Raw genomic sequence first — 22,552 nt, forward strand, 5'->3', positions numbered from 1 at the left:
GTACTTGGATAGGAATAAAATATAACCTTCAAGATTTAGAATTTTTATGTCACTATGAATCTGTACTGGAGGGTGTTCTCTGAACTAATTGATGTACCCAAGTATTTGGTTAGCCATCTGACTCAGCATAATGTTATGAAGAGAGTATTTCAATTTGATGGCAAAATATTTTATAGTGCATTGAGCCAGATAATGTATTTATTGATTTTCTATTCACAATTTAGTTTGTCAGGATACAGTAAGTCAACTGAGACATACTTTTCTTATTCACAACAACAGCATCCCGTAAAAAGCAACCCAGGGAAAAGGAACTCTAGCGATACTTACACTGAAGCTGGAAGGCTAAGTTACAGCTGGCAGAATCGGATCATCATTGCTAAGAAAGCTATTAAGCTTTTGGTAATTTTTTTTTCACTTGTGGTATTCCACAGGCAATTTAAATCTGGTTTCTTGCTATACACTGACTTCTCTGTTGCATTGTTTTGTGCAGACTTGAATCCATACCTTTGTGTTACTCCTCTTTTGGTAAATAAAAATAAAAAAAGTACCTACAAAACACAAATGTATCTGCAGCATACCACAGTTAACTGCTGTCTCGTTTACATCTGTAGTGTTTAATTGTAATATCACCTGTGTGATGCCTGAAAAATAAAATGCATTAGAAGTGTCCTTGGATGAAATAAGTCTCATACTTGCATGCAGTTTAAATAAACTTGGAGCTGAACCTTTATTCAATTACACAGTTTAAGTAAACTTAGAGCTGACCCTTCATTAGAAAGAAGAAACTCCTGTTTGGGAGTATTTTAAAGTCATTTGTATATTTTGCAATTGCAGGCCCCATTTCCCTTTATTCTAGAAATGAAACAGCAGTCATCCTTGGCCTTGTGTGTAGGCGAGCTTGACATTTTAATAATCTTTCCATGGGCATCTGCTGGCATGCCGTATTAATTGCATCTTAAAATTACATAAAATACGTCAACAAATACCTCTGTTAACTCTATACATGGTAGGAAATATTAGCAGTTGTATAAGGACTAGTGCATAAGAAGTTGATATGAGTTTTTTCTCATGCCCATAAGCTGTGAAATAATTCATAAACAAGAAGAACGAAGGTTAATGGGGTTAACTAATTATCCCAGAAGTGTAAAAAGCTGTTCACACACCATTCCATGACTGAAAAGGCACGGAAAAACAATGTAAAATACATTATATGCAACTGTAAAAGTGGTAGCCCAGAGAGTAGCTTCTCCAAAATAACTGTTATATTGCTTGTCAAGTTGAATACTTGGTGTAATTGCTTGTCAAAGCTGTTTAAACAATAATAAAAGAAAAACAGATGCAATGCAAGGAAAGTGTGTGCCCCAGAGAATAGCACTCCGCATAAAGCAAACTGCACTCGAACATAATTTTTCCTCATGGTTGGGGCTAAACCCACTCTAGATTATTCATACACAAAACACCAGGACCTAAAACTGCCATGGGAATGTAAAGCTAGTTTACTTTAAATCCTCACAGATTAATGAACCTGTAAGACGGTAGGTTTGAAAAGGCTGCTGACATAAGTGTACTGTAGCACACTGGGATATTTGTCAGAATCCCCAAATAACAGTGTAGTCAGTCAAGATGACCCTTCTCTATTCAACTGGGTATGTGTGAAACAGGGGCATGCAATGTTCTTAACTTTAGCATTTTAAACTAATCGTAACTCTATACTAAATATTGCCATTTTAATATACCTTCACAAGATACTTAAATAGATGCAGCTCAGCTGAATCCTTTTTGGGTATTGAACTGCCCATGTAACAGAAGTGTTTCTTCTGTGCTCTTCCAAGTCTAGAATACCCCTCTCTGTCTGGGATCGTCACTTCATTTTGGGGGAGCTCCTGCTGTACTTTAGCGTTTATAGGGTTATAACATAAGACATTCTGTTGTTTTTTTGTAATTATTCCTCCTTTGTCTGATATAAATATCTATAAGTTTCCATATGTGTGTTTTACCTTCTAAAACAATACAGCACCTAGGTTTAACTTTACCATGTATGCTCGCTTTAGGTGACATGTCTTCTCTCCCACCTTGTAACTCTAGTATTCTTCAACACTTTGTGTCCTAATTCTGTTCTCGTCTCTCTCGCGTTTGTCTTCGTTATTCCCTTTACTTTGTATCGATTTCTTTCCGGCATCAGCAGTGCAGATGAAGCAGATAACTTGCTTTGGTACGTTATGCCCACTCGAAACTGAGATGGTGAGAAAAGCCAGTCCACTATAGTGGACTAGTCCTGTGTTTCAAATTTGCAAAACAGTTGTCATTTATCACCACTGGTCTTCCCTGTCGGATTTTTCACTGTTTGGATAACTCTCTCCACTTCTACCTATTAGAGTTGGTCCCGAGATTAAAGACCACTGAATGGTGGTCAGACTTGACCAATAATGGGGGTGACTAAACGTGCATAGAGGTGCAGTTTTTGTGATGACCAAGTCAAGTCAGTTGCTCCTCTGGTAGGGAGCAGCACACAGTAATCAAGGCACGGTGCATATTTGTTTTATTTGTGTGTGTATGTATGCATCTGTGTATGTTTGTATATATAATAAACACACATCTGTTTATATTTACATATGTGCAATCTGTGAAAAATACTGATATCCATAATAGTTGTAATTTTCATATACCAGGAGAAATGTTTCATCTCCCCAATGTATGTCGCATTTGCAAACCATACACATTTTAGTAGCCCTGCTGCTAAGTGGGCAAAGCTCATCTGTAATGCAATATCAAATATTGTTTGCTTAGACCTGGACTGTGGTTCTAGTAGTAAAATAAGTATAACTTAGCAAGAAGGGATGAATATAGTCATTGGCCAGTGTCATGTCATTGAAGGGTAAGACTGTGGCCAGGCATCCCAGCTTCAAGTACCAGCTTGGGCACCTTGGGTACTACCAAGTATGATGGGTGTGTTTGTCCTAGGGAGATGACAGAGGGACACAGGGTACATAAAGGGGCTAGATCTGCTTGATAGAGGCTGAAGACCCTAACACACAGCAGTTCCTGAGGGTGGGTGAGGCAGCTTGCTAGTGTCAGATTGTTACAGAAGTGAGAAGCAATGTGGTTCATCCTTTGAGTTCCTCACTTACAGGTTATTACTTGGCACTTATTGTGGGGAGGAGCAGGTAAAACACTCCCAGACACAGACTTGAGATGCCTTGATTTCTTTGCCAGCCCCAAGTTTTATCGGAAGAAGTCAAAAGGGAACAAAATATAGACCAAGGTCAGCTGTAGGAAACAAAAAGATAAGGTTGTAGGTGTTGTCGTGTATGAAATGGTTAAAAAATGTTGCATGAAGTATCTGATAAGTTGGGGCAGATTAATTCTGATGTGTAATCAGTTAGATCGATGTGCCAGAAGTCACAGGTGGGATACAACTTTGAATAACAGTAACTCCAATACAAAGAGAAACTTCCGGGCTCTCTCCATCATTACAAGTTTCATTTTAGGAAGTGTTTTCCCAAGTAGGGGCAGGGCAGAAGCAGTTTTACCCCTGCTGCTGCAGTTCAGTGTTGGTGCAAAATCTGGTATTAAAATGCTTGTTTAAAGTTGTGGCAGAGAAGTACAAAATAAAAAAAAAAATCATATTAAAAGTTAATTTGTAACTGTCATTAGCGTTTGATCTAGGATTGCCGTCCATGGGTAAATTATTAATAATGTTACTAAAGATATTCCTTGAAATTTTAATATACATGTACAGGCTTCTAGAAATCAATCTGTAGTAAAAGCAGTAAAGGGACTGACTAATCCTTGGACTTGTCCTACCACAAGAGGATTGCATAAGGTTCTGCAATTTAAATATGCTAATTGGTCATTTAATTAAAAACTCCATGCCTAATTACTGCAGGTGGGCCATCTAAGCGCTCACCTCATTTGAAGTTTTACGTAAATTTTACATTTACATTTTACATTCCCGCACTTGCACAGTACATCAGTGCATGTGAAGCAATGTAGAAAACAGAATGTCCATTGCTTTTTTTTCTTTAACTATTAAAAAAAAAAGAGAGAGAGATTTATGAGGGACTGTGCGAAAATAAATAAGGAAAATCAGCTAGGTTTCTATTTGATTTGCTTTGCAGAATGTACATGATTTTTCTTGCACTTTGCTCTGTCCTTCAGCATATATTGATATAAAGTCTGGCTGCTCAATGGTGCTTCAGAGGCCAGACATTTTTTTTTTTTTTATATTTTCTCGATTTGCAAACAACACTCTGATTAGGCTGCCCAATCAGCATGCATTGTTTTTGAATAGTAATGAGCGTTTATTATATACTATTGTTATACTTAGTTTTTTTTAATTGTTTATCTGTAGCCTTCTTAGATGAGCAGCAGTCTACGTACAAGAAAAAAGTGTACAGCCTTTGCTTCAGTAATGTTCGGTTTCTTTTTTGCAGTTGCTGCTTTTCCAGTTGTGCAGAATCATGTCTGATATTACAATGCACAACTTATGTATTTTCTTCCAGGCATGTTTTTTTCTCTGCAAAATAAAATGTCATACTTAATACCATTATTACAAAAATGAATGTTTCATTTGTTAACATAATGTGCTTGTTTGCATTCCACATTGCCAATTATTTTTCATTAGATGCCCAGTAAATGAAAATTGCCAGCAAGCTTTTTCATATCGCCAGCTTAAATTACTTAATGTCTGTCACCAAAGCGACTACAAGCTGAATTAGCTGTCCTTCACATGCAGTTATTGCATTTACACAAAACCTTCATCCCAGCCTTTAAAACAATATTGCATTGCATGAAAAACAAGGTTAAACTTGTCTCTTTGATAATCAATAACCACACGTACAAGTAAACAACAAATTATTATTCACAGTTTTTAATATGGCGGTTTCCTCATCAGTTTCATATCTTCCCTCTGCATCGCCTTACTCACTACCATCATATTTCTGGCTGTTAGACAATTGAGTCATGTGATGCAGAAGTAGCCTGTCATATGTAAGAGTTCTTAGAGAGAGTGTGTGTGTATATACGTGTCTGTCTGTGTGTCTGTCTGTCTGTGTGTCTGTCTGTCTGTGTGTCTGTCTGTCTGTGTGTACCTCCCCCACACATACAAAGTGGTTAATGCATGGAGTCAATGTATCAAGCTGATACAGGGAGGGTGAACAGAATATATGCAGATGGATACATATGCTGGTCTTGAGGGAAGATTTACTAGGCAGGGGAGCATGTTTAGTAATCTAGTACTACAAAGTTAGTCAGGTGTTTTTGTTCAGATTTCTGCATTAGGCATGCATAACTAAGGGTTATGTGCAGATGACGGTGGTGCAAAAGTTATAATAGATATTAGAACATCAGAAGGCAGAGACATGGACCAAAAGTTGGTGGATGACATTTAAACCAGGGGCATAAAGTTGTAGCCTAGTTTATAATGGACCTGCATATACAAAACTAGCAGCTCAGTCAAGTCCATTATTAACAAATTTAGCGGATCAAAGAATAATGTTTCTTATGACATGTACATGCTAAAATATCAACTTCAGTTGTCAGTATTCTTACGTTCCTGCTACTTAAGCTGCTGTTTGTATTGGATGATAAAGGGTGTTGCTTAGGGCATGGCAAGACAAGAGTTGTATACACCTAGAGCGCAAACATTTGGTAATTTTCATTTTTTTGTTTAAGTTCTTTTCTGTCTTCATTAAAATCAACTGTGTGACAAATGAGTATAGTACAGTGTTGAGTTATGACTTGTTCTTTTTACCATTTTTGCACTAATTAATTTTCAACGTCACTAAAAGTGAGGCTTAGGCTTGAGACTGAACTGTTTAAATACGAAAAAAATAAAATAAATTCCTGATGTCATTAACCAGTAATTTAATTAGATCGACACTTCACTCTATATTTTACTTAGCTTGAAATTTAGAGATGATAAAGAACTATGCAAGCTATATAAGAAAGACACAGGGAGAAAAAACGTCTGGATAAATAATGTTACACGTACTGTAAGTAATATGGAAGACTCTTTCCTTTTTATATACATGTTTCACCTCTGGCACCCATCCCCATGCCCTACATTTATTACTAGATCTACCAACCTTTTCCATACTCCTGGACTTTATCTGTAAGGACCGAGGTCAGCATGGGCATGAAGGAAATCCACGGGGGGGGGTCTGGCTGTCGCACCATCTCCCTTTTTTAATGCCCTATTCCACCCCCCCCATAGTCGTCTCCTACATTCAGAAGGTGGGCATGCAATGGAGATGTGCTAATTTAGTACTTCTGTCAAATCAGGCAATGTATGCACCCTAATCTCTCTCAGGACTATACCCCCATCTTCACATGTCCTCTGCCTGCAGCAGGGATCCTGTTGGAATCCCCCCTTCCATCATTCCTAGTTGCCAGAGCTATTACTTGAATTCTGGTCTACTGAGCTGTAGTCGGGGCATTATCCTTCTGCCCCCCCCCCAAGCAGCTATAAGCACTGCAGAATGGTGATGAGTAGGCTACAAGTGGGCCGAATATCTTGGTGAACTGAAGAGTTGACAAGGCAAACATTGCCATGTCCATACAGATGTGCTGCGGAATACCATCGGAGCAATGAAATAAAATAACTTAAAAAAAAAAAGAATAAAACATACTTTTATTCAGCGGGGCAAACAAACACCCCTGCAAAATATAGATATAGATATAGATATAGATATAGATATAGAAAAAAAACTTGCAGTAAGATGGTTGCGTAAGTGTGTACACCCTTAAACGAATACTTTGAAGCACCTTTTGACTTCATTGCAGCATTCAGTCTTCTTGGGTACATACTTGCCATAAATTGTTATAATCCCAAAAAGGGGGTGGTGTTGAAAGCCTTGGCATGGTCAAGATAGGCTTTGTGAACCACCTTACCTTCGTCTACACCTTTGGTGACAGCCTCAAAGAAATCGATCAGGTTCAGAAGGCATGATCTGCCTTTCACAAACCCGAACTGGGTAGGGTCCAGAGTTTGAAAGTTACCAATGTCTTTGAGTTCCACGATGATACGTTCCATGGCCTTGCAGACCAGATTTGTCAGGCTAATAGGGCAATAGTTCCCAGGATCAGTGGTGGCTCTTCCTTTGTGGAGTGGGATAACTGTTTCTGTGCAACATTCAGTGGGTACAAAGCCTGACTATACTTCAACATGGTACTTAGGTGGGGAGCCAGTTCATTCTGAAGGTCATGTAAAGCACAGCCTGGGATATTGTACTATGGAATACTGTGTTTGTGGTTTTAGAGATTGTGGCTTTTACCTGCATAAATGTGATTACAGGGATTCTGCATTCTTCCTGTATAGATATGGGCCCTTTGGGGGGTGAGGGGGGGGGGGGTAAAGTTAGCACTGAACCTATCTGCCAGGATGTTGGCAATATCAGTTTGGTTCTGTAATTTTCATGCTGTTGTGCTGTAATTCAGAGCAGATCTGGGTGTTGCCATTGAGATTGTTGACATAGCTGTAGAATGATTTGTGGTTGCCCTTAGAATCTGTGGCAATTTTGTTTTCATAGCTAGCTTTAGAGGATCTTATAAGGGATCTCAGCTTCTTACTGAATCTGACCAGGGAGCTCCTCCACTCCATGAGATTTTACTCTTTTGCAGCAGTTTCTTCCTTCTATTGTAAAGTTTGTTTATGGCAGGGGACCACGAGATTGGTTCCTTTTTTTGGAGGATAGTGTCTTGGATCTGTTTGGAATAGCACGATCCATGCACGTGTGTAAGTGTTTATAGAGAGTGTTCAGCATTCGTAACTGTATTGTCCATCTGCATGGGTGTCATGAAGTTCTTCACTTCAATCTTAAGAAGCATGAAGTTGGGTTTGGAAACATTTTTTACAATAGTTTCCTTAATGGTTGGTGGGGGAGGGATGAGGATATCTAGGGTGATTAGCTTATGGTCCGATCTGACCAACGAGGAATTTAGTTCAGGTGTGGAACATGGTCACTCATGTTGGTAATGACTAGGTCTAGGATATTGTTGCCCTTGGTGGGGCTGTGGATAAGTTGAATCTAGGGCATTGGAATTTATGAATTCCAGAAAGCGTTGAGCTAAGGAGTTGGTACATGAGTAGTTTTCACGGTTAATGGGGTAGTTGAAATCGCCCATTATTAGGGTGTTTGAACCCTAATATTTTCCAGTATATCAAGAAAAGAGAAGTGGGAATCCTGGGACATGGTGGGGGATCTGTAGCAAGCTACAATTTGGATTGCAATTTTGCCCAGAGTTAGTTGCACTTGGATATCCTTTGATGCGTTATGCTGCGCAACTAGCCTGGAGGTGTGGATATCCTTAATGAATATGGACACACCTCTGCCTTTGGTGTTCTACTCCAGGTTAGATGGCCGAAAAGTGTGGCATGAGTTATAGCCTGGTAATGCAGGGGAACTCTCTAGAGCATTGAACCAGGTCTCAGTCACTGCACAGATATCTGTTCTCCATTTTAAGGAGCGTCTCAAGTGAGTGCATGTTGAGATTTAGACTTCTAGCCTTGAGTAGGATTACCCTCAGTTTTTGCTTGTCTGTTCCTGTTACGGTGGTGAATTTGTCGTTTGAACCTTGCCTAAAGAAAAAGTATAGGGACGGCAAGAGCCTTAGCCAGTATCCGGAATCCAAGGGGCGACAGGTGCAGGCCATCTCTGGCAAAGCATCGTGGTTTCTCGACAATGTCGTCCCAGGAAGACAGATACTGGATCCCCTTAGAATGACACCAGAAGCTTAGCCAGTTGTTGAAGTCCATCATTTTGTACTTGTACTGCGGTATCTATCTAGGCGATAGGATGCTACTCGGGGCTAGGATCATACCTGCCTGGGCTACAAGATTGGAGAGCTCTTCCATGTCTCTCTCTATGTAGTCCAGCGAGATAAGTCTAAAGTCGTTCACACCAACATGGACAATGACAGTCATATTTGTACTTGTTTAGGAGTGACCTGAGTGCATGCCTTGTGGCAAATCCTGGCACCTGACAGGCAGCTGACAACCTTTTCCTTGTTTAGCCTGGTGAATGGGACATCAGTGTGCCTGACTATAGAGTCACCTATGACTAGTGTTGGGTATGTTGGTTTGCCTTATGGTCAGTGGTTTATTGGCACACTGAGTCTGTGGATTATGTGTCATTTGGTTTGTGTTGGGGGTGGAGGTTGCTTGCGTTTCTGCTTTGGATGTCTCCGTTGCTTGAGCAGATTATTATTGAGAGCCTCTGCGAATGCTTTTGTGTTTTTGAGTGGATTTTGGTGGTGTAGGTTTAGTGGGACTGTGTAGTGTGGTGTGGTGCAAGCATTCACCTTCTCCTCTTGACTGTCAAAGTTCAGTCTTGGAGAGAGCTTTACCTCCAGTTTGGCTAGATAAGTGCATCTCTCACAGGTTGTGGGGCATTGGGTGGTAGGAGGAGATGGTTGTCTGTGTACATGAGGCAATTGCTACATTGCCTCAAGATGCCCAGATTCATCAGATAGACAGGATAGAACACTGTGAGTTGACCCCTGGACATGCCTGAATAAAAAATTACTTTCCTCTAGACAAGTGAGTATAAGAGCTGTTTTTCTCTAAGCAAGTGAGGAAAGTAAGTACAAAAACTGTATGATGCAACAAAATTGCCAGATTTATTCTAAACCACTCTAGTTGCATCACTGCCTCTCACTAAACAAATTTCAGTGACTGGAATTTCCACAGCTTCTCCTACAATCGCAACTCCACACTACCTTTTCCATACTCAACTCCTCTTTCTGCCCTGCTCGTGTCTCCCATGTTACTCTCTACTCTTCTCCCTGGCCTCTCCGGAGTGCATCTTGTCTCGGTTTATAAACCCAAAAGGAATGTTGGCAAATTACTTTGCAAACAGACTGTCTCACTAAATTGGAACTAACTCCCTTTCCATATTACATCCAACCTTTCCTTTCCCTGTTTTAAAAAGGAGCTTAAATCCCACCTACTAAACTTGAAATGATGCCTTTGCCTTGACCACATGCAGTCTTAGTCTGTCCTACTGTATAACCTGTTGCATCTCCTAACTTTCTTTCTCTGTTAGTAATTTCTGATTAAACAAACCTCCTAAACCCTCAGGTCTACTACTATAGCCCTAGTATAACCCCCCCCCCCCATTCTCCACACTGTCTTTTTCCCCCACTTCCTATCAATGTCTGTCCATTTTCCTTCTTTTTGAATCTCTATTATCTTTTTGTTTTTTACTCTCTTATCTAGTAAATTTAGACCACTGCTATCAGTGCAACCCTTATTTTTTCTTTTGTTTTTCTCTTTATAATTAATTTTATATTTGCATTGTTTAATAGTTTTGTCCTGTATGTTTATCTTTGCTTATGTTTGCTGGGGCTCTTTCCCCTTGGGTGTCCACTGAAAATGGGTTGCTTACTATCAATGCAATGCAAATGGTTAATAACTTTTCTTTTTTACAATTATTTTGTATTGTGATTGTTTAATATTTGTATATTGCCATCTTATCTTTACTTATGTTTGCTGGGGCTTTTCTCCCTGGTCTCCACTGAAAATGGGTTTATTTGCAAACTCAGTTGGACTAACCCAGTTAACAAATGTGAAATTGTGTGTGTGTGTGAGATCTTTCGGCTGTTCCTGTTAGGGGTCACCACAGCGGATCATCTGTTTCCATTTCTTCCTGTCCTCTGCATCTTGCTCTGTCACATCAACCACCTGCATGTCCTCTCACCACATCCATAAACCTTATCTTATGCCTTCCTCTTTTCCTGTTACCTGGTAGCTTCATCCTTAGCATCTTTTTCCAATATACTCGGCATCCCTCCTCAGCACATGTCCAAACCAATGTAATCTTGCCTCTGGCTTTATCTCCAAACCTTGCAACCTGGGCTGACTTATTCCTAATCCTGTCCACACTGGTCACACCCAGTGCAAATCTTAACATCTTTAACTGCCAAATCCAGCTCTAACTCCTGCCATTGTCATTGCCACTGTCTCCAACCCATATAACAGAGCTGGTATCCCCACCCTCTTGTAGACCTTTCCTTTCACTCTCACTAGTACTAGTCTGTCACAAATCACTCCTGACACTCTTCTCCACCCTGCCTGTACTCTCTTCTTCACCTCTCTTCCACACTCACCATTACTCTGAACTGTTGACCCCAAGTACTTAAACTCATTCACCTTCACCACCTCTACTCCCTGCATCCTCACCATTCCTCTATCCTCCCTCTCATTCACACACATATATTCGGTCTTAGTCCTGCTGACCTTCATTCCTCCTCTCTCTAGAGCTTATCTCCATCTCTCCATGGTGGTCTCCACCTTTTCCCTACTCTCACTACAGATCACAATGTCATCTCCAAACATCATAGCCCACAGGGACTCCTGTCTGATCTTGTCTGTCAACCTGTCCATCACCATTGTAAATAAGAAAGGGCTCAGAGCTGATCTTTGATGTAATCCCACCTCCACCTTAAACGTATCCACCACTCCCACCGCAGACCTCACCGCTGTCACACTACCCTCGTACATATCCTGTACCACTCTTACATACTTCTCTGACACTCCCAACTTCCTCACACAATACCACAACTCCTCTTTAGGCACCCTGTCATATGCTTTCTCAGTCTACAAAAATACAGTGCAACTCCTTCTGACCTTCTCTGTACTTCTCCATCAACACTCTCGGAGCAAACATTGCATCTGTAGTGCTCTTTCCCAGCATGAAACCATACTGCTGATCACTAATCATCACATCCCTTCTTAACCTAGCTTCCACTACTTTTTCCCATAACTTCATGCTGTGACTGATCAATTTAATCCCTTTCTAGTTACTACAGCTCTGCACATCACCCTTATTCTTAAAAATCGGTACCAAAACACTTTCTGCATTCCTCAGACATCCTCTCACTTTTCAAGATTTCATTAAACAATCTGGTTAGAAACTCCACTGCCATTTCACCTAAACACCTCCATGCTTCCACAGGTATGTAATCTGGACCAACAGCCTTTCCATTCTTCATCCCCTTCATAGCTATCCTTACTTCCTCCTTGCTAATCCACTGCACTTCATGATTCACTATCCCCACATCATCCAACCTTCTCTCCCTCTCATTCTCTTCATTCATCAACTCCTCAAAGTACTCTTTCCATCTGCTCAACACACTCTCCTCACTTGTAAGTATGTTTCCCTCATTATCCTTTATCACCTTTACCTGCTGCACATCTTTCCTAGCTCGGTCCCTCTGTCTAGCCAATCGGTACAGGTCCTTTTCTCCCTCCTTAGTGTCCAACCTTTCATACAACTCTTCACATGCCTTATCCTTAGCCTTCACCACCTCTCTCTTTGCCATGCACCTCATCTTCTTATACTCCTGTCTACTTTCTTCATCTCTCTGACAATCCCACTTCTTCTTTGCCAACCTCTTTCTCTGTATACTCTCCTGTACTTCCTCATTCCACCACCATGTCTACTTGTCATCCTTCCTCTGTCCAGATGTCATACCAAGCACCTTTCTAGCCATCTCCCTTACTAGCCCTGCTGTAGTTACCCAGCTATTTGGTAACTCTTCACTGCCACCCAGTGCTTGTCTTAACTCTTCCCCAAACTCCACCTCACAATTGCTCCTTTTCAATTTCCATCATTTGATCCTTGGTGCTGCCCTTACACTCCTCCTCCTCCTCTTGATCACCAACATCATCCTACAAACCACCATCCTATGCTGCCTAACTACACTTTCTCCAGTCACCACTTTACAAGCTCCAATCTCCTTCAGACTGGCCCTCCTACATAAGATATAATCCACCTGTGTGCATCTTCATCCACTCTTGTATGTCACCCTGTGCTCCTCCCTCTTGTTAAAATACATATTCACCACAGCCATGTCCATCCTTTTTGCAAAATCCCCTACCATCTGACCTTCTGCATTCCTTTGCTCAACACCATACCTACCCATCACTTCCTCATCCCCTCTGTTCCCTTCATCAACATGCCCATTGAAATCTGCTCCAATCACCAGTCTCTCACACTTGGGTACAGTCATCAGCACTTCATCCAACTCGCTCCAAAATTTTTCTTTCTCATCCATCACACACCCAACTTGTGGAGCATATGCACTAACAACATTCATCATTACACCATCAATTTCCAGCTTCATAAACATCACTCTATCCGACATTCTTTTCACCTCCAAAACACTCTTAGCATGCTGTTCCTTCAGGATAACTCCTACACCATTTCTCCTCCCATCCACACAATGATAAAACAATTCGAACCCACCTCCGATACACCTAGACCTACTCCCCTTCCATCTGGTCTCTTGCGCACACAATATACCAAACTTCCTTCTGTCCATCACATCGGCTAGCTTTCTTTCTATACCACTTGTACAGTCATACTGCCAACATTCAAAGTTCCGACTCTCACTACCACAGTCCTAGCCTTTCTCCTCTCTTCCTGCCTTCGGCCATGCCTTACCCCTCTTCTCCTCTTTTGGCCAACAGTGGCCCAATTTCCACCAGCACCCTGTTGGCTAACAGTACTGGTGGTGGTTGTTAACCCAGGCCTCGACCGATCCGGTATGTAAATATTTACTGCTGTCCGCATGAATAATATGGCGAAGTTTTATGCTGGATGCCCTTCCTGATGCAACTCTCCCCATCTATCCGGGCTTTGGACTGGCACAAAGAAATGCACTGGCTGGGCTACATCCCCAGTGGTGGGGTGTGTGTGTGTGTGTGTGTGTGTGTGTGTATGTGTATAATGTACACTTTCAGCGTTAATCATAATGTAGCAGCAAACAGATCGTAGAAGTACACACTTTTGTACAGACAATTATTTCATGAGTAAGTAAAGAAATTATCATTAAAGCATCAAATCATTGGTATAGTTCTAAGTACGGTGCTATGTTTGATTAAAAAAAAAAGTAAATATATGCAAAAAGTTACATAATAGGAAATTTAGATATCTGCAACTGAATAATTATTAAAGGCATAGAACATGATGAAATGTAATTAATTTAATTGTGCATGATTTACAAGCAAAGGTACGGGATCTAAGCCCAAGGAAGTCATTGTTCCACCGTATTCGGCATTCATCATAGAGTACAATGCCCCTTTGATATGTACCTAACCAAGCATATCCAACAACTGGAACATCCACTGAGGTTCCTTACTAAAAGAATACAGGGCATAAGTAATATGCCCGATTAGGTATGTATCTCCGAGACCACCCTGTCTATGGAACAGGCTCCCTATCCATGTGAAGTAAGTTCCTCCCTAACCCAATTCGAGAGCAACTTGGACAGTAGGATGGGAGACTGGAAATTTCTCCTTGGTTTGGCACCTATGTTTCGATGCAAATGGATAACCTGTAAATGGTTCATCTCACAAGCCCGTGCTTAAACTTGTTAAGGATATCAGAACTTGTCAAAGATTTGGGATGCATGGTTAGGCTTAAAATGACCCTCTTGGTCGTAGGCCTAGTAAACGCCTATAAACATATTTTGGTGAAGAAGAGTAAATGGGGGAATAATGGTATGATTAAGAGAAGTCTAGGAGTGTTTTGCAGGTGTGCGAGGATCAGTTCATTTATCCAAATGAAGAGGCATGGTATTGTGTGTGTGAGATGCACGAGTAAGGTTTGTGACTAGGAAGTAGAGAACGGGAATGTAGGTTCGTAGGTGAACGGGAATGTAGGTTTGTAGGTGAATACTAGCTTAGCTTCCCTGAAGGGACATTTTAAGCCTAGCCAATAATCTGAGGTAAGAAATCAAACCTGTACCCTGTCTGTAAACTGAAGACCTTAACCAATATGCCAAACTCTACACCCTCAAAAGAAAAATAGTCGGATTTTTGCGATGAGAATAGAACCCATAGAAGTCTGCTCCAAAGACAAGCTATCTCTTATGGAATGAGACCTCTTTTTATAGAAAGAGTTTATAGGGATTATATGGGTGTGGAAGTAGCTGGAGGTACTACGGCAAAGGAGTTGGGCTATGGTGTGAAGGGATGAAGTTAAATTTCTTATTAATATTTTGTTTCCATATATAGATATATATCTTTGTTAGAATGTTACTCTGACATGGTAATGTTCAAATAATTAAGGCTACATTGTCAATGCTCTACAATGTTAATTGGGAGCACTGAATGCTCAATTTTATTTTTATTAATTAGCAAGGATGAAAGGAGTTTGAAGGAAAGTTAATGTGAAAAACTGTAACCTATGATGTGAAGATATGGGTCAAGGCTGCCAGCCTAGCCAGATAGATTTTTGGAGATTATTCTGTCATCTGTAAATATTTAAATAACAGTACACTCTGCTGGCAGAAAGCTGACCAAGTAAAACATGCTATGACCCTGTGATCTAAAGTATGTTCCAGCCTGTCTAGATGAAGACATTCTTTCTATTGTTTTAACCAAGAGTTAAATTGCTAGATTTAAACATGCAAATGTATTTTTATTGCTCTGCTTCCTGTCCAGCTGCAAGATGATAAAAGGAGATGTTAAGAATGTAAATGTAGTTAGCCTGGGAACCCAGGGGAGTGTGAAGAATGATGTAATGGGAACCCCGAATGTGATTTTAAAAACACAGATAATCTAAGATTATTAAGCATTTTTGTCTTGAACATCCACCTCATCAGCACTCTGCCTGTTTGTATATGTAAGTAAACTTAAACTTGTGTTTTCTCTTAGAAATAGCAAGAAACATTACACTGTTTCTGTGGTGTCAGAACTGTACTACTGAATTATTTTAAGTATTTGTCTGTTATCCCTGAACTATGGACTAGCACTGTGAAGTAAAAAGTATTGTCCTGTGTTTTTAATTATTTATTCCTAAATATTTTAAAACCTTTCAACACTGGCGTTTTTTTATAGAGATAATTTAAGCTCTTAAGAGTACTTGCATGCCTTTGGTAAAATTATACAAAGCCACTCCTATAGTTTTAGCCCTGGGCAATATTACCAATTGGATAATAATATTGCACAGTAATAATTGGACACCCTTTTAAGGTCCTTTGTGTAGCTGATAAATATTAGCTGGGTGGTGGCAATGATTTCTACTGTATAGTCTCGGGAAAAGGGACACAGCTGCAGAGCCTGTGCCAGCCTTCCCCAGAAGTGTCTGTCTGGTTGTATAAACTCTTTATCTCAGTGTGTGTCAGCTACATGGGCAGGGACACGAAACACTGGTGGGACAGTGTGTGTGCTGGAGATTTTAGCTTGCCCAGCTGGCTGAGAACTGGACCCTATAGCTGTGCCAGTTGGGTGTCTTATTTGGGACCTGGTTAGCAAGGGAGCGACCAGCCCTGGACTGACTGTGATCTCTGTGCAAGGGAAATTGCACTTTACTGTATGTATTTGTTATCCTTTCTTCCTATAGGAGGTGCCCCTCACTGGTGTTAGTGCTGAGGATTGAGGCTCCTTGATTTCTGGGCCAGGACACGGGCGTCACATATTCTATCAGTTTCAAAGTTTTTTTTTGTGCTGCTTTAAGAAAATGTTTCATTTAATTGTTATAATGTGTATAATGCCTTAATAAAAGTTTAATTTTGGGGAGTAAGTTCATAGTTGTATAGTATTCAACAACTTTTCATGCCCTAGAGATTACATTAAGGGGTATATGTAAACTAGGGCATGAGTGGTCAAGCATTCACTGCCTTATCTGTCAGAGATATAGGGGACAGTCCAGAGTAAATCCGATCTCCCATCCACTGGTCCAGATTATACTTCAATTGGGTCAGAGAAGAACTCTGCTTCACATGATTGACAAGCAGTTCAAGAAGGGATGTTTTCAGAGACAATTTTTGCCCCTCCAATGTGTCCGTTTTATTTCACAATCAAGGTTTCAGCTCCTGTATCAGGTAGTTCTGATGCTTCTTGTTTTGCAGATAGGCAAGAGGTCCATCAGAGCAGGATTAAGGGATGCCTTGTATGCCAAACATAGAATGCCCTACAACAGTCAGTAAGGGACAGATTATAGGGATATGGCTTTGAGGATCCTGCATAGGGGTATGGTTTATGCCCTGTATTCTTTTTCTTTGAGTGACCTCTGTGGATGTTCCAGTTGAATTTGCCAGGTCAGGTATATCCCAAAGGGGGAGGGGGCAATGACTTCCTTTGACCTAGACGCCATACCTTTGCTTATAAGTTGAGCGATATTGTGTGATTTCATTACTACCTTAGACGCACATTGGTCAAAAGCCAGCTTACCATCTTCGTACATCCCCAAATCCTTGACTGCTGACTCTACTCCTAGGGATGTGTTATTAATGCTGTAGCTTTATGGGGGAGCCAGATTTCCAAAGGGTAATAGTATGCATTCCTTGGCTGTGTGTGTCTGTGTGTGTGTGTCGTACATGCCAGCCCTTCCTGGAGGATATTACTGTTCTGGAGGAATTCTAGGACTGCTGCCAGTTTGCAGTCCTCTGCAAATTTGGTCAGCCATACGGTTTTGATGTTTACTTTGATTTCCAAGGAGTGTAGCCAGCACAGAACCCTGTTTTATGTTTAATTGTATACAGGTATGCAATTGTAATTTTTAAACATTATTATAAAGGGAAGTCAAGTTAGTGGCAAATTGGCGGTGAATGAATAGTGCTGCTGTCTTAAATATTAATGTGCAAAGATTTGTCTGTTTTGCATATAGGAAATACGAAAGGGTATTTATTTCACTTATTTACTATTTGTTCACTTTGTAAGTGGACTGGTTTGTTGATTGTTTTTTTTTGTCAGGAAATTACATCATGGTTGTTCTAATCACCAATAATGTAATATTACACTGGAATTCAAACATCATCATCATCACCAACAGTTCTAATTTGCCAGCTAAGGACTTTAATTTAGAGCAACAGTAATAATCTCTATCTCTCTCACACAGTGAAATATCCTGGCAGTTAATTACCATGTCTCCGAATCAAATGCTGCATTGTCAGACTTGTCTGTACTAGTGTTACCCTACCAGCCCAGTTACACAAGCACTTTTCAACAGACGGACACCAGTGCACACTCACATACGCTTAGACATTTATGTGCATGTGTGCACACATACACACCCATGCATGCATAGCTTTAATGAATTTATCTCCTGCAAAGTTATTACCTAAACACAGGAGACACTCACATACATGCATGCACCCATGCAGCTGCAGTCATGCTGCTACTGATGTGGGCACGCGTTTACATATATGTAGCAGCTTTTTATAGTACCTATTTGTAGATGCACATTGAGCTATGATCCATTCATAGGACTGAACCGGTGTAACTAACAACTTTATTTTCTTTCATGCGGCCTAAATAACTAGGTGTAATGAGTCTATTTCTCCAAGTTCATTCTGGTTCTGGTGCAATTTGCTAGGGGAGCAGATGGCTAATTTCAATTGGACAGGACTTCAGGCTGCAACATCTGCATGCAGCTTCCTTCCCAAGATTGTTGTCCAGGCTACAGGCAAATTCTGCATCCTGCTGGAGCACGAGTGTGGACTCCGAATTGCTCAGGTTTACTGCATTCAGAAAACCTGAATTCAGCCTTCTACAGAGTTGTAAACCTTTTGGAATCCCACGCTGATTACAGGAAGTACATTATTACAGTGCAATTTCAAGACCATTTCATTAGCTACTTTTCTGCTAATATGTTATCAAAAATGGGTTGTTTTGCTTATAACCACTGCCTACTTGCATTACCTACTTTAGCAAGAGCAAAAGTGGAGTACTGCAGTACAGGCAATGCTAACAAATGGGTAAAGATTTTGCAAGTCTTTTTTTAATGTGCATAGTTGGATGGTTTTACATTACCTTATGGTTACTATGGGCCGATTTGCATATTAGGAAAGAAAATGGCTTAGAAATGGCTTTGAAATAAAGTAGTGAGGTATTTGTAACATTAATTATTACAATGTCTTTGCGGCTACGGTTATGTGCTGCTACATTTTCATTATTTTGTATGTGGTTGAATGTGCATGCTTTTTTTTTTTCCTAAGGTGTTTAAAGCTATCATTAGCTTGCATTGTTTCTTTTAAAAGTTGTTTACCTTAGCAAGTTTTGATTCGTTATTTTTTATTGTGTAACCGGTAAAGGTCTAAGGTCATTCAAGCTTAGCTAATGAGAAGTATTTCAGCTTGTGGGATTTTTACGGTTATTAACAGCAAACTTTTAAGAGCATTTTTTTTAATCATGTAATGTTTAAACTGTAGTGATAAGTTAATCTGGGGAGATGCTTTCTGTTTTTATTAATATATGAATAACACTTAACACTGAGTATATGGAAATGAGGTGAATAATTAGATTGGGAGCAGGCAAAGCCCCAGGATTAAATGGGGTAGTTCCTTTAAAACAAGCCTTGAAGAGTAGGAAGGTTCAGTACTGATTTTGATTGGTCAGCTGTTTAAATGAGATGTTAGATTTGATGAAGAGTTACAACCGAAACCGCTCATAGTGTACTTTCATTGTTTTTTTATAAATATTGCTGTGAAATGATGGCCTGCTGGTTTCTGCCTTTATTTTTACCTCTATTTGAAACGTTTTTGGCTGAAGCCTTTGGTGGACGGTATCCTACTGTTTTCTTGGTGCTTGTGGATTGTTTGATGGATCCTATACTATTGCTGACGACAGGTGTGATGAAGTTGAATTGGGCTTTTGTCTTCAGCAGCATTTGAACAGCATGTGGAGGGACAATATGAGAGACTCCTTTTTTGTTGTCCAACACGTTGAAAATGGATATTAGAACTTTGGTCAACCAGTCTTCATAAGCAGGAGACTCCTTTATTGGTGAGACTGACTTTAATATAATATCTTTACAAGGTCACCTTATGAAACTGAAAAGTTCTCAGTGGCATAGATTTTATTCTGAAGCCTGTTTAAAGCACAACTTCGTGCCTCGAGGCTTGCGTGTGTTATGCATGCCTGCTCAAGGGGAAGTATACCCCAAGTTATTAGCATGCTGGCAGGAGATGAATTTAAAAACGAGTCAGGCTTATATGAACTTGTTGATGGATTTTTTTCTGCCACAAGAAAAAGAACTGATTGATAAAGTTGATAGTTTACAAAAAGAACTACAGACTAGGTTTAAAGAGGAACAGCACTTGGACAGATTAATGAATGTGCTGTGTGCTGCCACTACATATGTCTTAAAATTACAACTAGCTAAGTTAAGGAAGCTGGCATGAAACTATCATTATCTTTGTGAAGGCCACATTTTTGCTTTACCTCATACAACATGTTTACCACCTGTAAATATGCCTCATAATATGGAAAGAACACCGGCTCCGAATTGGCAATTTAAAAAAAGAGCAGAATGGGAATTCTGCATTCATTAGAAACATTATCAGTCTTGGCTTTGCAAACAACAAATGTAATGGTTTCCAAGGTTACCAGTGATGAACCAGTTGTGAGCAGTGCTTCTGTGTCCAATGAGAATCAAGACAACCTGACGTGATGTGCCACCAGCAGGCACAATGGCAGCGACAAAGACTAACAAATTTTATCTATTGGGAGACCCAAAATTCCTTTAGATTAAATTCAACTTTTTTCACTCTTCCAGCTCTCGTGACAAAGAAGAATCTACAGAAAAGGTTTGTTGCACAACAGAGATCAAAAGAGGTGGCGGGCATCAAATTGAAAGTGATTTATGATATCGTTTATCATCCGGTATTGTACTTTCTGGTGAAAATGAATATTCTTAACAAGGGCTTAACGTTTATACCAAGCACAGGTACTGACTGTTGCCAGATGGTAGTTATGTTTTTTGCACGCAGTGTAATGTTAAGACAACTGCATAAAGGCATTGATGATACAGATACATTGCAGGTGCCATAACCTAGTGGCTATATGCCGATTATGCATCCTACCATGGTTACTTTTGTTAAGTCATGTGAGAGAAATTGAGGAGTACATGAGTAATAAATGTAAATATAATCTAATTTAGCAGAGATTAGCCCTTGAAGAGTTATGCAACGATGAACGCATTATTATAAAACCTGCAGACAAAGGTGAGTGCTATTGTGATTTTGAGTGAAGAATATTATTGTGAGGAAATTCAACTGTTAAATACATGATGTACCTGTTTTTGTCCGGTTTCACCCTTTGTTAAACAATTTTATTTATAAAGTACATGCATCTTTGATTAATATGGAAAACGTGAGATTATTCGTGGCTTCTACACTGGGATGTTTGTATATTGAACATCCAACAGTACCTATTTTCAAAGCTTTACGTAAAATCCATAAAGATCCTATAAATACCCCCCCCCCCCAAGGCCCATTGTCTCAGGGAGAGGAGGGGTGATGGAATCCATTTCTATATGGGTGGAATATACATTAAGACCCATATTGCAGGTTTTTCCTAGAATTCTTAAGGATACACCTGATTTTTTAAAGACAGAGTGCTTCTATTCATATGCACAATGATCCTACTTGTATGTTTGTTGCCCTTGATGTAAAAAATCTGTTCACTGTCATTAATCCGTATGGCATTAATGCCATTGTATCTTTCTTAAATGATAAAGCTGGATTTAAAAATGAGAGAATACACAAATGCGTACTTTGTTAAAACTGGTGCTTGTAAACAATGTGTTTTTATGCCAAGGCAATTATTAAAAACAGGGCATTGCAATGGGCACACCATGTGCCAATTCATATGCCAACCTTGTCTTGGCATAGTGGGAGGAGGTGGTTTTTAATACCAATCATGAATGGAAATCTAAGTTGGGTTACTATAGCAGATTCATGGATGATGTGTTTTTCCTATGGAAAAGCACAGAGGAGTCAGGATCATTTGTAGAATATTTAGTCTACCACTGATTTCTTTAGATATCTCTCTCAGCTATTCCCATAGTGGCGTTGATTATTTAGATGCTCATATTCAGAAGAATGAGGAAGGGACAATAGAGATATCCATGTACAGAAAACCATGTTGGAAGAATAGTATACTGAGGTTTGATAGTATGCATCCCAGACATACGTTCAGTAACATTATCTAGGGACAGGCGTGTAGAATATCATGTTAGTGCACAGAAGACAAGTTTCGATAGAAAGTGGATATTCTTGAGAATAATTTGAAGGATAACGGTTATAACAGCAACATACTTAGGGAGATAGCTTGTAGTAAATCTGAAAGAAATCACTGCCAAACCATGATTTCATAATAAAAAGGGATCTGAATCAATGGGGAAAAAATAACAGGAACAAAGTTAGTGCATCTGTGTTTGACTTGTAGCAATGATATTGGGGTAGTTTGTCAGACTAAAAAAAAAAAAAAAAAAACTGGACAATTTTAATGACAGATGAAAAAATGGCCTAGACTGTAGGTACATGACCAAAGTTTCCTTTTAGAAGAAACAGGAACTTAAAGGGCATACTTGTCATGAACCCGATTTTATATAATTCGAGGGGTCTTACAACGGGAAGAAGGGGTACCTATGCATGTCAGCATTGTAAAGCTTGTGCAGACATCATAAAAAATATTCATACACCCTAGGACAGGCAAGACATTTCTTGGATGGGTATGCCGAGTGCAACACAGAATGTTCTACATTTAGCAGTTTGTCAACAATCTACTGCCCAATATGTAGGAAAATCAAATTGTAGGTTA

At 39.9% G+C, this 22,552-nt stretch overlaps 1 protein-coding gene across 2 annotated transcripts in view; it reads left to right on the plus strand.

The window, feature by feature from the left end:
• Positions 1–283: 283 nt before the first annotated feature.
• Positions 284–22,552, plus strand: part of CRTAC1 (cartilage acidic protein 1) — a 2,772,383-nt gene continuing 2,750,114 nt past the window's right edge. For both annotated transcript variants that reach the window (XM_044056906.1, XM_044056905.1), the window contains exon 1: positions 284–399. The gene's annotated coding sequence lies outside the window, so the exon portion shown is untranslated. The remainder of the gene's footprint in view (positions 400–22,552) is intronic.

The sequence above is a fragment of the Protopterus annectens genome, chromosome 14.part0 (genome assembly GCF_019279795.1).
Source record: "Protopterus annectens isolate FY-2018-M chromosome 14.part0, PAN1.0, whole genome shotgun sequence".
Taxonomy (NCBI): Eukaryota; Metazoa; Chordata; order Ceratodontiformes; family Protopteridae; genus Protopterus; species Protopterus annectens.